A 12,596-nucleotide genomic window follows, 5' to 3' on the forward strand; every position below is an offset into this window, starting at 1 on the left:
CCTCCTACAGTCCTTACCCGAGTCATAGCTCCATCATACATATCCTTTATCGCCCTAATGTAAGCCACCGGCACACCTTTCACCTCCAGACACCTCCAAAGGACGTCCCTAGGGACCTTGTCATATGCCTTATCTAGGTCAATAAACACCATATGCAAATCCCTCTTCCTATCCCTGTATAGTTCCACCAACCTCCTGATAAGGTGGATAGCTTCCGTAGTAGAACGGCCCGGCATGAACCCGAACTGGTTTTCTGATATAGACACCGCCCTCCTTATCCTCATTTCCACCACCCTCTCCCATACTTTCATGGTATGACTTAGTAACTTGATACCCCTATAGTTGTTACAATTCTGGATATCTCCTTTGTTCTTGTACATCGGCACCATTGTACTCCACCGCCATTCATCAGGCATCCTCTTAGTCTTGAAGATAACATTAAACAGCCCAGTCAGCCACTCCAAGCCTACCCTACCCGCATATCTCCAAAACTCTACTGGAATCTCGTTAAGGTCGGTCGCTTTGCCCCGACTCATCTTAACCATCGCGCCCACGACCTCCTCAACGTTAATGCGCCTACAATACATAAAGTCTTGGTGACTCTCGGAGTGCCCCAATTGCCCTAACAAGATGTTTCCACTCCCCTCTTCATTCAGAAGTTTATGAAAGTACGACTGCCATCTTTGCCTAATCTGGGCCTCTTCCATCAATACTCGACCGTCCTCGTCTTTGATACACCTCACTTGATCCAGATTGCGAGCCTTCTTCTCTCTCGCTTTGGCCAATCGAAATAACTTCTTATCCCCACCTTTGCCCCCCAGTTCCTGATAAAGCCGACCAAAAGCAGCAGTCTTAGCCTCTGAGACCGCTACTTTCGCCTCCTTCCTAGCCTCCTTATATCTTTCTCTGTTCGCTCTCCTCTGATCCTCGTCGGTGCTCTCTATTAACTTAATGTACGCCGCTTTCTTGGCTTCTACTTTACCTTGGACCACGTCATTCCACCACCAGTCGCCCTGATGCCCGCCATAATAGCCTTTCGAAACTCCCAACACCTCTCTTGCTGCCTCCCTTATACAGTCCGCCGTCGCCGTCCACATAGCGCTAGCGTCCCCACCACTCTTCCAGGCACCCATATTTGTCAGCCGCCCCTCCAACTCATGCGCATTATCCTTAGACAAAGCTCCCCACCTAATCCTCGACGGACCCCGAACAAACCTCTTCTTCCTCTTCATCAAAATACCGATGTCCATCACTAGGAGCCTATGTTGAGTTGCGAGGTTCTCACTCGGGATCACCTTGCAATCCTCGCACAACCCCCTATCACACCCCTTGAGGAGGAGATAGTCAATTTGAGTCTTAGCCATCATACTCCGGAAAGTAACTAAATGTTCCTCCCTTTTTGGAAACATAGAGTTCACAATCACCAACTCAAAAGCTCTAGCAAAATCCAACAGTGAGGTACCACCCCCGTTCCTATCACCAAAGTCGAAGCCACCATGCACCTCACCATAGCCACCAGCAGATGACTCAATATGACCATTGAAATCCCCTCCTATGAATAGCTTCTCCGTCGGCGGGATACCCCGCACCACCTCATCCAGCGCCTCCCAGAAGCGCCTTTTTACCTCCTCGTCCAATCCCGTTTGCGGCGCGTAAGCATTCACAAGTATGTACTATGTAAGATTAATATTGTAATCTTCTGATTACTTAGACTTCTGTTTATGGAATCATCACGTGCTTTTGTTCTTTGAACATGTATGGGTTGTGATTGTTCTTCTTTGTGTTGTCTTATTTTTTTTTGTTGTTATTGTCCTCTGCTTGTTAATTATGGTAGAGAAATACAGAAGTATTTGTAATTGTGGTCAGTGGGGAAATTTAACAAAAATTTTGGCTTCTGTGAAGTATGGACAGAATGGTTGTAACATAATTTTTTGTGGTAGTTCTTGTCTTGTTTTTCAATTTTGTCTCTAAAAGAACTATAGAAATGTGTCATGCTCTGCAACAAGTTCTTAAGGTTCTGTGAGATTAGCTCATGTTATTAAACCTTTAACATTAGTTGCTCTCCGTCATTATTTTTTCTTCCCTACAATGATATTTTACTGTATTCACCTGATTATGTTCTCATTGTTGTTCATGCTAGATAATTAGTCAACTTTACATTCCCTTTTATTTAGCTTATAAAATTGTGAAGTATGTCTCTAATCTTATAAAATTGACAGGTTACTAAATTATTGTTCCTCGTGAAAATCTTGTAGGTTATATCAAACTCTACTGATTAGAAGAGTCCTTACTGGTGGCATACTAACCTGATTTTGGGTCATTAGCTGCACTTCTTAGAGGTTTCACATCTTTCCAAATACTTTTTCAATGGATAAATCTTGGATTCGATTGCCAAGGAACACAAATGAATATTTGTTTGGATTGAATTAATTTTTAGATTTTGCATTTAAAAATGGAGCTATAGAAGATAGAATAAAATGTCCATGTCCTAAATGTGGTTTTGTGAAGTGGTTGACTAGAGACATAGTGTTAGATCATTTAATCTGCAAGCCATTCCCTCAAGATTATGTCACTTGGGTTTTTCATGGCGAAATAAATGTGTTGCAGAACTTTAATAACATAGAGGTCACTCAAGATATACTACTTGTTGAAAATCCAGTGGACTTATTGAATAATGAAGCATTTCAAGGCTTAAGACATGATGGTATTGATGTAGGTTCATCACAAACAGGGAGAGAAGAAGAAATGTTAAATGATATGCCTGCTTCAAATAGTAAAGACTTTTTTGAGTTGCTTAGAGATGGAAGTCAAGAATTGTATTGTAACGACCCGACTGGTCGTTTTGAGTCTTTGCACTTTGCTCGCCAGTTCTGGGGCATGACTTGCTCCGTGTGATGCATTATGACTTATGTAAATTGTTGGTTGTGGTTTTCAGGGTAATTGGAACGAATTTGGAAGAACAATTCTCACTTTGAAGCTTGAAATTGAAAGGTTGACCAAGTTTTGACTTATTGGTAAACGACCTCAGAATGCGGATTCTATGGCTCGGATAGCTTCGTTAGGTGATTTGGGACTTAGGAGTGTGTCCGGAATATTTTTGTGATGTCCGGTGTAGAATTAGGCTTGAATTGGCGAAAGTTAATTTTTGGCGTTTTCCGGTTGATAGGTGAGATTTTGATATAGGGGTTGGAATGGAGTTCCGAGAGTGGCATAGCTTCGTTTTGTCATTTGGGATGTGTGTGCAAAATTTAAGGTCATTCGAATGTTGTTTAGTTGGGTTTTTGATCGAAAGCGTATTTCGGAAGATTTTTAGAAACTTAGGCTTGAATCTGATGTGTTTTGGGTAATTTGATGTTGTTTGAGGTGTTTTGATGATTGGAGCAAGTTTGAATAAGGTTTTAAGATGTGTTGGTGCCTTTGGTTGAGGTCCCGGGGGCCTCGGGTGAGTTTCGGATGGTCATTCGGAGCATTTTTAGAGTTTGAAAGTTGCAGAAATTTAAGGTTCAGTGTTGCAGAGATTTATCTCTTCGCGTTCGCGAGAGGAGACTCGCGTTCGCGAAGAAGGAATTGAGGAAGGCCAGGATTTAGCCTTCGCGTTCGCGAGATGGGCTTCGCGTTCACGGAAGGCTGGGATGCAGTGCATCGCGTTCGCGAGAGGGTACCCGCGATCGCGTAGAGTAATTTGGGATCGAGGTTCTTTTGTTCATTGCGTTCGCGTAAACTGTGTCGCATTCGCGTAGAGTAAAATCTGGTCAACGCGAGTTTGTGCTTCGCGAACGCGAGGCGTTGACCGCGTTCGTGAAGAAGGAAGGTCAGGCCTGGGCAGAATGTTTTTAAGTCGTCTTGTCCGCGATTTTGGGTCTATTTTCACCCATAGTTGGGATTTGAAGGGTCATTTGTGGACGGATTTTGATGTTTTTGGTATGTATGAACTCGTGGGGAGATAAGGAACCTATTGGTGTAAAAATTCTGAGATTTCAAGAAGTGGGCCCGGGGCTCGGGTTTTGCTAATTTCGGGATTTTTGGTATTTTTCGATTGTTTTCGCTTGGGCTTTGTTCCCTTAGCATATTGTGACGTATTCGTTCTGATTTTGGATAGATTCGACGCACGTGGAGGCCAATTCGAAGGGCAAAGGCGTCGCGAGCTAGGGATTTAGCCGGTTCGAGGTGAGTAATGCTTGTAAATGATGTTCTGAGGGTTTGAAACCCCGGATTGTGCATCGTAGTACTATATTGAGGTGAGGCACACGCTCAATGGCGAGCGTGGGGTCGTGTACTATTAGGGATTTGGACTTGGTCCGTCCCGATTGATGACTTCACCACATATTTGATTTAAAACTATTTGTTATCATCGTTTATTGGGCTGATTTCCATATTTGGGCTTCGTGGCAACTATTTGAACCCTTTCGGGGTTTTATTTGATATTTCCACACTGTTTTGACTTATTATTTGAACTCAGTCATATTAAATTCCACTGTTTTACTACTCAGCCGTTTTTACTCAGATTTTGAGATTTAAATGATATTTTAAATGATGTTTGGGCTGAGAAACACTGTTTTACTATTGCCCGAGGGGCTTGTGATGATTTTTGACTGAGTAAGGCTGAGGGCCTATATTGTGAGGAGATACTGATACTGACTGGAGGCCGAGAGCCTGAGATATGTACGCCACGAGGTGGCTTGATTGATATGAGGCCGAGGGTCTAGAGTTGATGCCACGAGATGGCTTGTTATTGAGCTTGGACCGTAAGGGGCCCTTCAGGAGTCTGCACACCCCCAGTGAGCGCGGGTACCCATTGTGATGTGAGTTTGAGCGCGAGGGGCTGTTACTATTGTGAGTTGTTGTCCGAGGGGCGGATGTGGTGTTACTATGCCCGAGGGGAAAATCTCTATTTGTTTACGTTATCATAATTACCTGTCAATCACCTGTTTTATTGGTTTAAAGAGCAATTTCCTTGAGTTGTACTGCTTTTACTGAAATTAACTGATTTTACTGCTTCATTATGGACTGCCATATGCTTTACGTGTTTTCTTGCTTTCAGTCATTATTTATATTCATTACTCACTGAGTTGGAGTACTCACTTTACTCCCTGCATCCTGTGTGCAGATTCAGGCGTAGCTGGTTCCGCTCCGGAGTGTTGATTTCCTCCAGTTCCAGGCGCTCTTTTTCGGAGATTATGAGGTAGCTGTTGGCGTCCGCAGCCCCGTGTCTCTACTCTTCTATCATTTCTGTTTCCTACAAACACTTGTAGTGGTTTATGACTTTAGTAGACTATACTGTGATTCGTAGATTCTCTTGACTTGTGACACCCCGGTTAGGGCTGTGTTAGGTTGGAATTCCGCATTATTCTTGATATTTCCGCTACTTAGAATTATTAAATCATGTTTAGACTATTTATTGTTGTTTAACTGCTTTAAAAGACGAATTGGATTAAACTGGCTGACCTTGTCTTCAAGAGAGGTGCCATCACGACCGGGTTCGGGGTTAGGGTCGTGACATGTATAAAGGTTCCAAGTACTCAAAGCTAGAGTTTTTGTTAAAGCTGTATCATATAAAGAGTTTGTCTGGGCTAAGTGACAAGGGAATGACTATGATACTAGATCTATTGAGAGATGCATTTAAATTTGCAAGTATCCTTGATTCTTTTTATGAGGCCAAGAAAACCATCAAAAAACTTTGTCTTGATTATATAAAGATAGATGCTTGTCCAAATGACTGCATGTTGTACTGGGGAGATGATGCTAATGAAGAAACATGCAAGTATTGTCACATTTCTAGATGGAAGCCTAATGAGAGGGGCAACAAAAATCGCGTGCCTGCTACAAGTAAGAAGAAGAAAAAAAAGCCTGCAAAAATTTTACGTTACTTTCCACTAAAACCAAGGTTGCAAAGACTATTCATGTGTTCTAAGACTGCAGAGCATATGAGATGGCATGTGGAGCATAGTAACAATGATGGAATAATGAGGCATCCTAGAGATGGTGAGGCATGGAAGAGGTTTGATACAATATTTCCTGAATTTGCTTCTGATCCCCGAAATGTTCGATTAGGCCTAGCTAGTGATGGTTTCAATCCTTTTGGAACGATGAGTACAAATTATAGCATTTGGCCAGTGGTTTTGGTTCCATATAATCTTCCACCTTGGTTGTGCATGAAGCAACCAAATTATCCTCTCAATGATCATTCCGGGTCCACGTACGGCGGGTAATAATATAGATGTAAACTTACAACCCCTTATTAAGGAGTTGAATGAGTTGTGGTGTAAAGGTGTGGAAACTTGTGATTCGTCGAAGAATGAAATATTTAGAATGCGAGCAGCTCTTATGTGGACAGTCAGTGATTTTTCTGGTCTTGATATCTTATCTGGTTGGAACACACATACTGGTTTGGCATGCCCCTCTTGTAATTTTGACTCAGAACCTTGTCGGCTTCCTCATAGTAGAAAATGGTGCTTTATTGGTCATCGTCGATTTTTGGCAAAAAATCACAAATTTAGATTGATGAGGCATCGTTTTTTTGGAGATGTGGAGGAGAGGAATCCGCCGAGGAAGTTATCGGGGTCAGACATTTTGCAACAAGTGAAAGAAATCGATGTTACATTTGGAAGGCCAGTAGAGTTGAATGCTAGAAAGAAAAAAAATAGACAAAGAAAAGATGGGGAAGGTGCAACTCAGCAGTGGAGAAAAAAAAGCATATTCTTCAATCTTCCATATTGGGAATTCAACTCGTTGCGCCATAATTTGGACGTCATGCACATCGAAAAAAATGTGTTTGACAATATTATATACACTTTGGTAATGGATAAAGACAAATCAAAGGATCATGTGAAAGAAATCCCATAATGTTCTGTAGAATTGGTTCTACACTTCTCATTGAGGATTCCATTCCATGAGCTGTCAACTACTGTCCTCATTTGTCATATCTATCAATCGTGTTTTAATCTAAAGGTTGGCTAAAATGCACTATTTTCTCTGCTTCATTTCATCTGAAACAGATTAGTCGCCGTTGGATAGATTCACATAGTTCGATCTTTTAATTTGGTGTTTAGTTTTAAAGATTCGCAAGGAGCTACCAAGAAACTCAAAGTAAAGGTTAAGGATGTGATGTATTTATCCGACAGAAAATGTATTGTGGTTGAATTTGATGATATGGATCAGCCAATTGGAGAAGGGCAAGGTGTTCTTGCAGGCTTTTGTGGAATTTTAGCAACCGACTGCTCCTTATTTCCAATTCACTTCAACAAATGATCAGATTTACCTAAGTCATACTTCAATGGTTGCTTTGATCGAATTATAAAGGTATAAGCTCTATTTTCTTATTGTTGTAACTTTGTTTTATGTCGTTAGACTGTATATTTTCATGTAATTGATTAGCTAACAGAAGTTTTATTCCTGTAGCCACGATTCTGTTTTAACACAACTGAGTTAAATGCACGAGCATATGTTTATAGTTCTATAAAGAAGTGGAGTTCAGGAAGGCAAATGTTGTGGTATGAGTTCAATGACCCACTTAAGACCAAAGCAGAGATTATGGATAATGTTCTATCAGGGATTCCACGGGATCAATGGACTTCTTATGTTGCTTACCGTTTTAATGAAAAGACAATGGTATTTATTTGAATGCTTCAATTAGTATGTGTAATTATATACTTTTTTATTTGTATATTTGAGTTATGTGTATTTTTATAAGGAAATGAGTAAAAGAAATGCTGAAATTCGGAAGAAACAAACTGTTGCACACACTGGTGATTCCAAACCAAACTCCAGAAGAAGAGCTGAAATGGTGATAAATGTTAATTCAATATGTTTTACTTTAATTAAACTTGCAAACTGTTCCTATTTAGTCAAGTTATTCTGACTTGATTTTTCATTTATAGATGGCTGAATCTGGACAAAACCCTGGACGAGCGCAACTCTATCTTGCTACTCATAAGAAGGAAGATGGGTCATATGTTTCGTGTTCGCAAATGCGAACAAAGATCTCGCATTTCCCATACCTGCAGGGTTCACAATTGCGAACCCATTTTCGCATTTCCCATATCCGCAGCCCAGCATATTTTATACTTAACCGATTTTGAACTTCATTTTTCACATTTTCTCAAACTCAAACACCCATAGGCGATTTTCCAAGAAATCTTTCTTCTCCAAATCAATTGTAAGTTAATTTCTACTTATTTCTTTCAATCATTAACATCATTTAACATGTTTTCCACTTAAAATCAATGATTTTCATGGGTGAAATTGGGGGTTTTGGGTAAAACCTAGGTTTTCTAAAAATTGGGGATTTGGACCTCAATTTGAGGTCCGATTTCAAAACAAATTACATATTTGAGTTCGTGGGGGAATGGGTAACTGGGTTTTGGCTCGAACCTCGGGTTTTGACCACGTGGGCCCGGGGACAATTTTGGAAATTTTGGGAAACTCATTTTTATGCATTCAAATTGATTCATTTAATGTTTATTAAAGCAATTAAGTAATTTGTGGCTAGATTCGAGCGGATTGGAGGTGGAATCACGGGGTAAAGCCATAGTTGAGGCTTGAGTTGAGTTCAAGGCATCGAGGTAAGTGTTTGGTCTAACCCTAGCTTGAGGAAATAGGAGTTGAGTCTTATTTGCTACTTGTTGATTGTTGAGTACGATGTATAGGCATGGTGACGAGTATCTATACATTGGTGTCTAGCATGACCGTGAGTCCTTATTTTGCGAATAGTTTGGATTTTGTTATACCTTCCATGCTTAATTGTTGACTTCTAAATGTTGTAAAAAGCTTGTGAAAGGAATTGTGATCTTTAAACTTCGTGGAGCGTTGGCTCGAGTTGAATTACAAATTGAGAAGGCATATGAGATAAGTTGTCACGACCCAAACCCCGCTCCGGTCGTGATGGCGCCTCTCGTGAAGAGAAGGCCAGCCAGACCATTTCAGAACACCACTTTTAAGCAGTTAAACAGTTCAATAACAGTTCGAATATGATTTAATGATATTAATTAACGTAATTACAACCCAACACAGCCCTAATCGGGGTGTCACAAGTCACGAGCATCTATAAGAATGTAATTCCACTTTACAAGTCTAGAAATACTCTAAATAGGAATAGTGAATAACATAGGAAAACAGTGGTGCTGCGAACGCTGGCAGTCACCTCGCTAAAACCTCTACAACTCTGCCTCCACGCAGCCAATACCCGCTACCGGGTGAATAAATACCTGCAACTGCACGCGAGGTGCAGGGAGTAAAGTGAGTACTCCAACTCAGTGAGTAATAAAAATAAATAATAACTGAGAAGTAAGAAATCACGTAAAGCGAACCATCATGCTGTATAGAAGCAGGGTACAATTCTTTGAGAAAACAGTAAGGCTGTGAAATCTTTAGAAATATCTTGGCTCAGTTTAAAGCTCTTTTGAAAATGATCTTTACAACAGATACGAAAACGATTTCAAAACGGTTAGTGCTGATAAGCACAAGAAAATCCGCCCCTCGGGCACAAATACCATAGTATAACAGGTAAAAAGGCAAATAAATATGCAAGATGCGCACATAAAAGTTCGGCCCTCGGGCAATATCTCAACACAGTACCAGCCCCTCGGGCTCACTCTCAGAAACACTCTCAGCCCCTCGGGCTCTCTCTCTCAGATCACTCTCAGAACAGTATCATGTAGTAACCGCTGCGGCGTGCAGCCCGATCCACATATCGTTGCGGCGTGCAGCCCGATCCATAGCTCGCTGCGGTGTGCAGCCCGATCCATATCTCGCTGCGGCGTGCAGCCCGATCCATATGGGTACCCGCGCTCACTGTGGGGGTGCAGACTCCGGAGGGGCTCCTACAGCCCAAGCGCTATATCACTGCGGCGTACAGTCCGATCCAATATTGTGACGACCCAAAGGGTCATCACCTATTTTCTCACTCATTCTGTGTCTCCGAGGCCTTGAAAACCTTATTTAGGCTTGCCTCGATTTGCGTGCGCAGTCCGGGCGCATAGTCGGAAAGCTTAAATATAAATTCTGTGTAAAAATTGATGAATTTTGATATTATTATGAATAAAGTTGACTTTGGTCAACATTTTGGGTAAACGGATCCGGACCCGTGATTGGACGGTCCCGGAGGGTCCATAGAAAAATATGAGACTCGGGCATATGCTCGAAGTCGAATTCCGAGGTCGAGAGCCCGAGAAATGAATTTTTCTGTGAAATTGTTTTTCAGAAATTAATATGGAAATTTTAAAAGGAAATTGATTAGAACGTGTTGGTATCGGGCCCGTATTTTGGTTCCGGCGCCCGGTACATGTCTTATATGTGGTTTAAGTACTTTCTGTGAAATTTGGTTGAAATCGGACGTCATTTGACGTGTTTCGGACCTAAATATCTAAAAATGAAAGTTTATGAAGTTTGATGAAAAAGTGATGATTTTGAGGTTTAATTCATTGATTTTGATGCTATTTTGGCGATTTGATCGCACGGTTAAGTTCATAGGATGATGTTGAGTTAGCGTGTGTGTTTGGTTGGGATCCCCGAGGGCTCGGGAGTGTTTTCGGAGGTGGTTCAGGGTGTTTTGAACTTAGGAAAGTTGCAGAAATGTTCAGTTCTGATATCTGGTATGTTGTTCTATGGGATCGCATAGGATCTTCTGCGATCGCATAGAGTAGATCTTGAATTGCCCAGTTTTGTTCTATGCGATCGCATAGTAGACTCCGCGATCGCGTACCTCAGCCAATTCCTTCTATGCGATCGCACCCTTCCTTCTGCGATCGCAATGTACAAAACCCAGCCTCCATCTTAACCTTCTATGCGATCGCATTCACCAGGCCGCGATCGCAGTGCCCAGCCAGCCTTACCCTATGCGATCGCAATCCCTCTTCCGTGATCGCATAGGGCATTTTTGCCCAGTTATTTTAAAAGCCTAAAAATAGAACAGTGACGGGATTAATCCAAATTTCACACGAGCTCTTCTTCTCCACAGCCCCTAGGCGACTTGTAGAGCGATTCTTCACCAAATATTCTTGGGTAAGTATTATCTAACTCGTTTTCTTCATTTTCTATCATCATCCATTGAAATCCTAGGCCTAAAACATGTAATCTAGGGTTGAAATTGGGGTAAATGGGTAGAGTTAGGGCTTTTCGATTTTCTTCGATTTAGACCTCGTTTTGGGGTCGAGTTTGAAAGCAAATTGTATATTCGGGCTCGTGGGGGAATGGGTGATATGGAATTGGTTCGAACCTCGGGTTTTGACCAAGCGGGCCCGGGGTCGATTTTTGGAATTTGGGAAAAAGGGTTAGAAAACTATATTTAGGCATTGGGTTTGATTTGTTTAGCTTATATTAATGTTGTAAAGTCATTATTTCATAGATTTGGTTGAGTTGGAGCCGAATTCGAGAGGGAAAGCGGTCGTTGTGGATTGATTTAGCCGTGGAAGTTGAGGTAAGTGTTTGGTCTAACTTTGGCTTGAGGGAATAGGAGTAGAGTCTTACTTGCTAATTGCTATTTGTCGAGTATGGTGTATAGGCATGGTGACGAGTATCTATACACTGGTGTCTAGCATGACCGTGTGTCCTTATATTGAGATTATCGTGAACTTGTTGTGATTCTCCCATGCTTATTTGATGATTTCTATATACTGTAAAGAGCATGAGACAGAGATTATGATTATTAGACTCCGTGGAGCATTGGCTTGAGTTGTGTTGTGAATTGTGAAGGTATATGATATGAAATGATTCTTTGGAGCTATGGCTCAAATGATAAAGTGAGTTATAAAGTAAGAAATGAAAGCAAAAGAAAGAGATATTGGTTATTCCCTTGCCGGGACGTTTTATTGATATGATGATTTTCTCCCTTGCCGGGATATTGAGTTATTGACTTTTCTCCCTTGTCGGGATTTAGTGTGTTATTGTGTTCCCTTGTCGGGATTTCTTTCACTAATTGTTTACTCCCTTGCCCCTTATTTTCGACTGTTACCTGGGTGAGGATTAATAATATAAATATATGGATCGGGTTGCGCGCCACAATAATGATAAATGATATATATATGGATCGGGTTGCACGCCGCAACAATACTAAATGATATGGATCGGGTTGCACGCCGCAACAGTGATGATTATAGATCGGGTTGCACACTGCAACAGTGATGATTGAGGATCGGGTTGCGCGCCGCAACAAGTTATAGCTCAATTGTGTTTATTCCGGATTTAAGTTTCTGTTGGCTGTTATAACCTTAGAATTTAGACTCCTTGTTTATAACTGTTGCCTCCCCACAGTATGCTCCCCCTCCCTTATAAACTGCTTATTTCCTGTTTATTTTTGTGCAATATATTTCGTAACTGTACAGGTTTATCTGGTAGTCTAGTCTAGCCTCGTCACTACTTCGCCGAGGTTATCTAGGCACTTACCAGCACATGGGGTCGGTTGTGCTGATGCTACACTCTGTGCATCTTTTTGCACAGACCACAGCGCCGGAGCAGCAGCTTTTGGACAGCAGTAGAGGATTCGGGAGCTGACTTCAGTCCAGGGACATTCGAGGTAGCCTTGCTGACGTCCGCAGGCCCGGAGTCCCTTTCGTATTTTATTCAGTTTGTTATCATTTTGACCCGAAGTCAGTACAGTTTTT

At 41.6% G+C, this 12,596-nt stretch overlaps 1 long non-coding RNA gene across 1 annotated transcript; it reads left to right on the plus strand.

The window, feature by feature from the left end:
* Window positions 1-7,589: 7,589 nt before the first annotated feature.
* LOC109242005 lies at window positions 7,590-7,956 on the plus strand. Its single transcript, XR_002070336.1, has 3 exons — window positions 7,590-7,608; window positions 7,691-7,783; window positions 7,878-7,956. It is a non-coding gene; the product is annotated as an uncharacterized LOC109242005 (long non-coding RNA).
* Window positions 7,957-12,596: the final 4,640 nt, after the last annotated feature.

Source organism: Nicotiana attenuata, unplaced genomic scaffold (genome assembly GCF_001879085.1).
Source record: "Nicotiana attenuata strain UT unplaced genomic scaffold, NIATTr2, whole genome shotgun sequence".
In the NCBI taxonomy this organism is placed as follows: Eukaryota; Viridiplantae; Streptophyta; class Magnoliopsida; order Solanales; family Solanaceae; genus Nicotiana; species Nicotiana attenuata.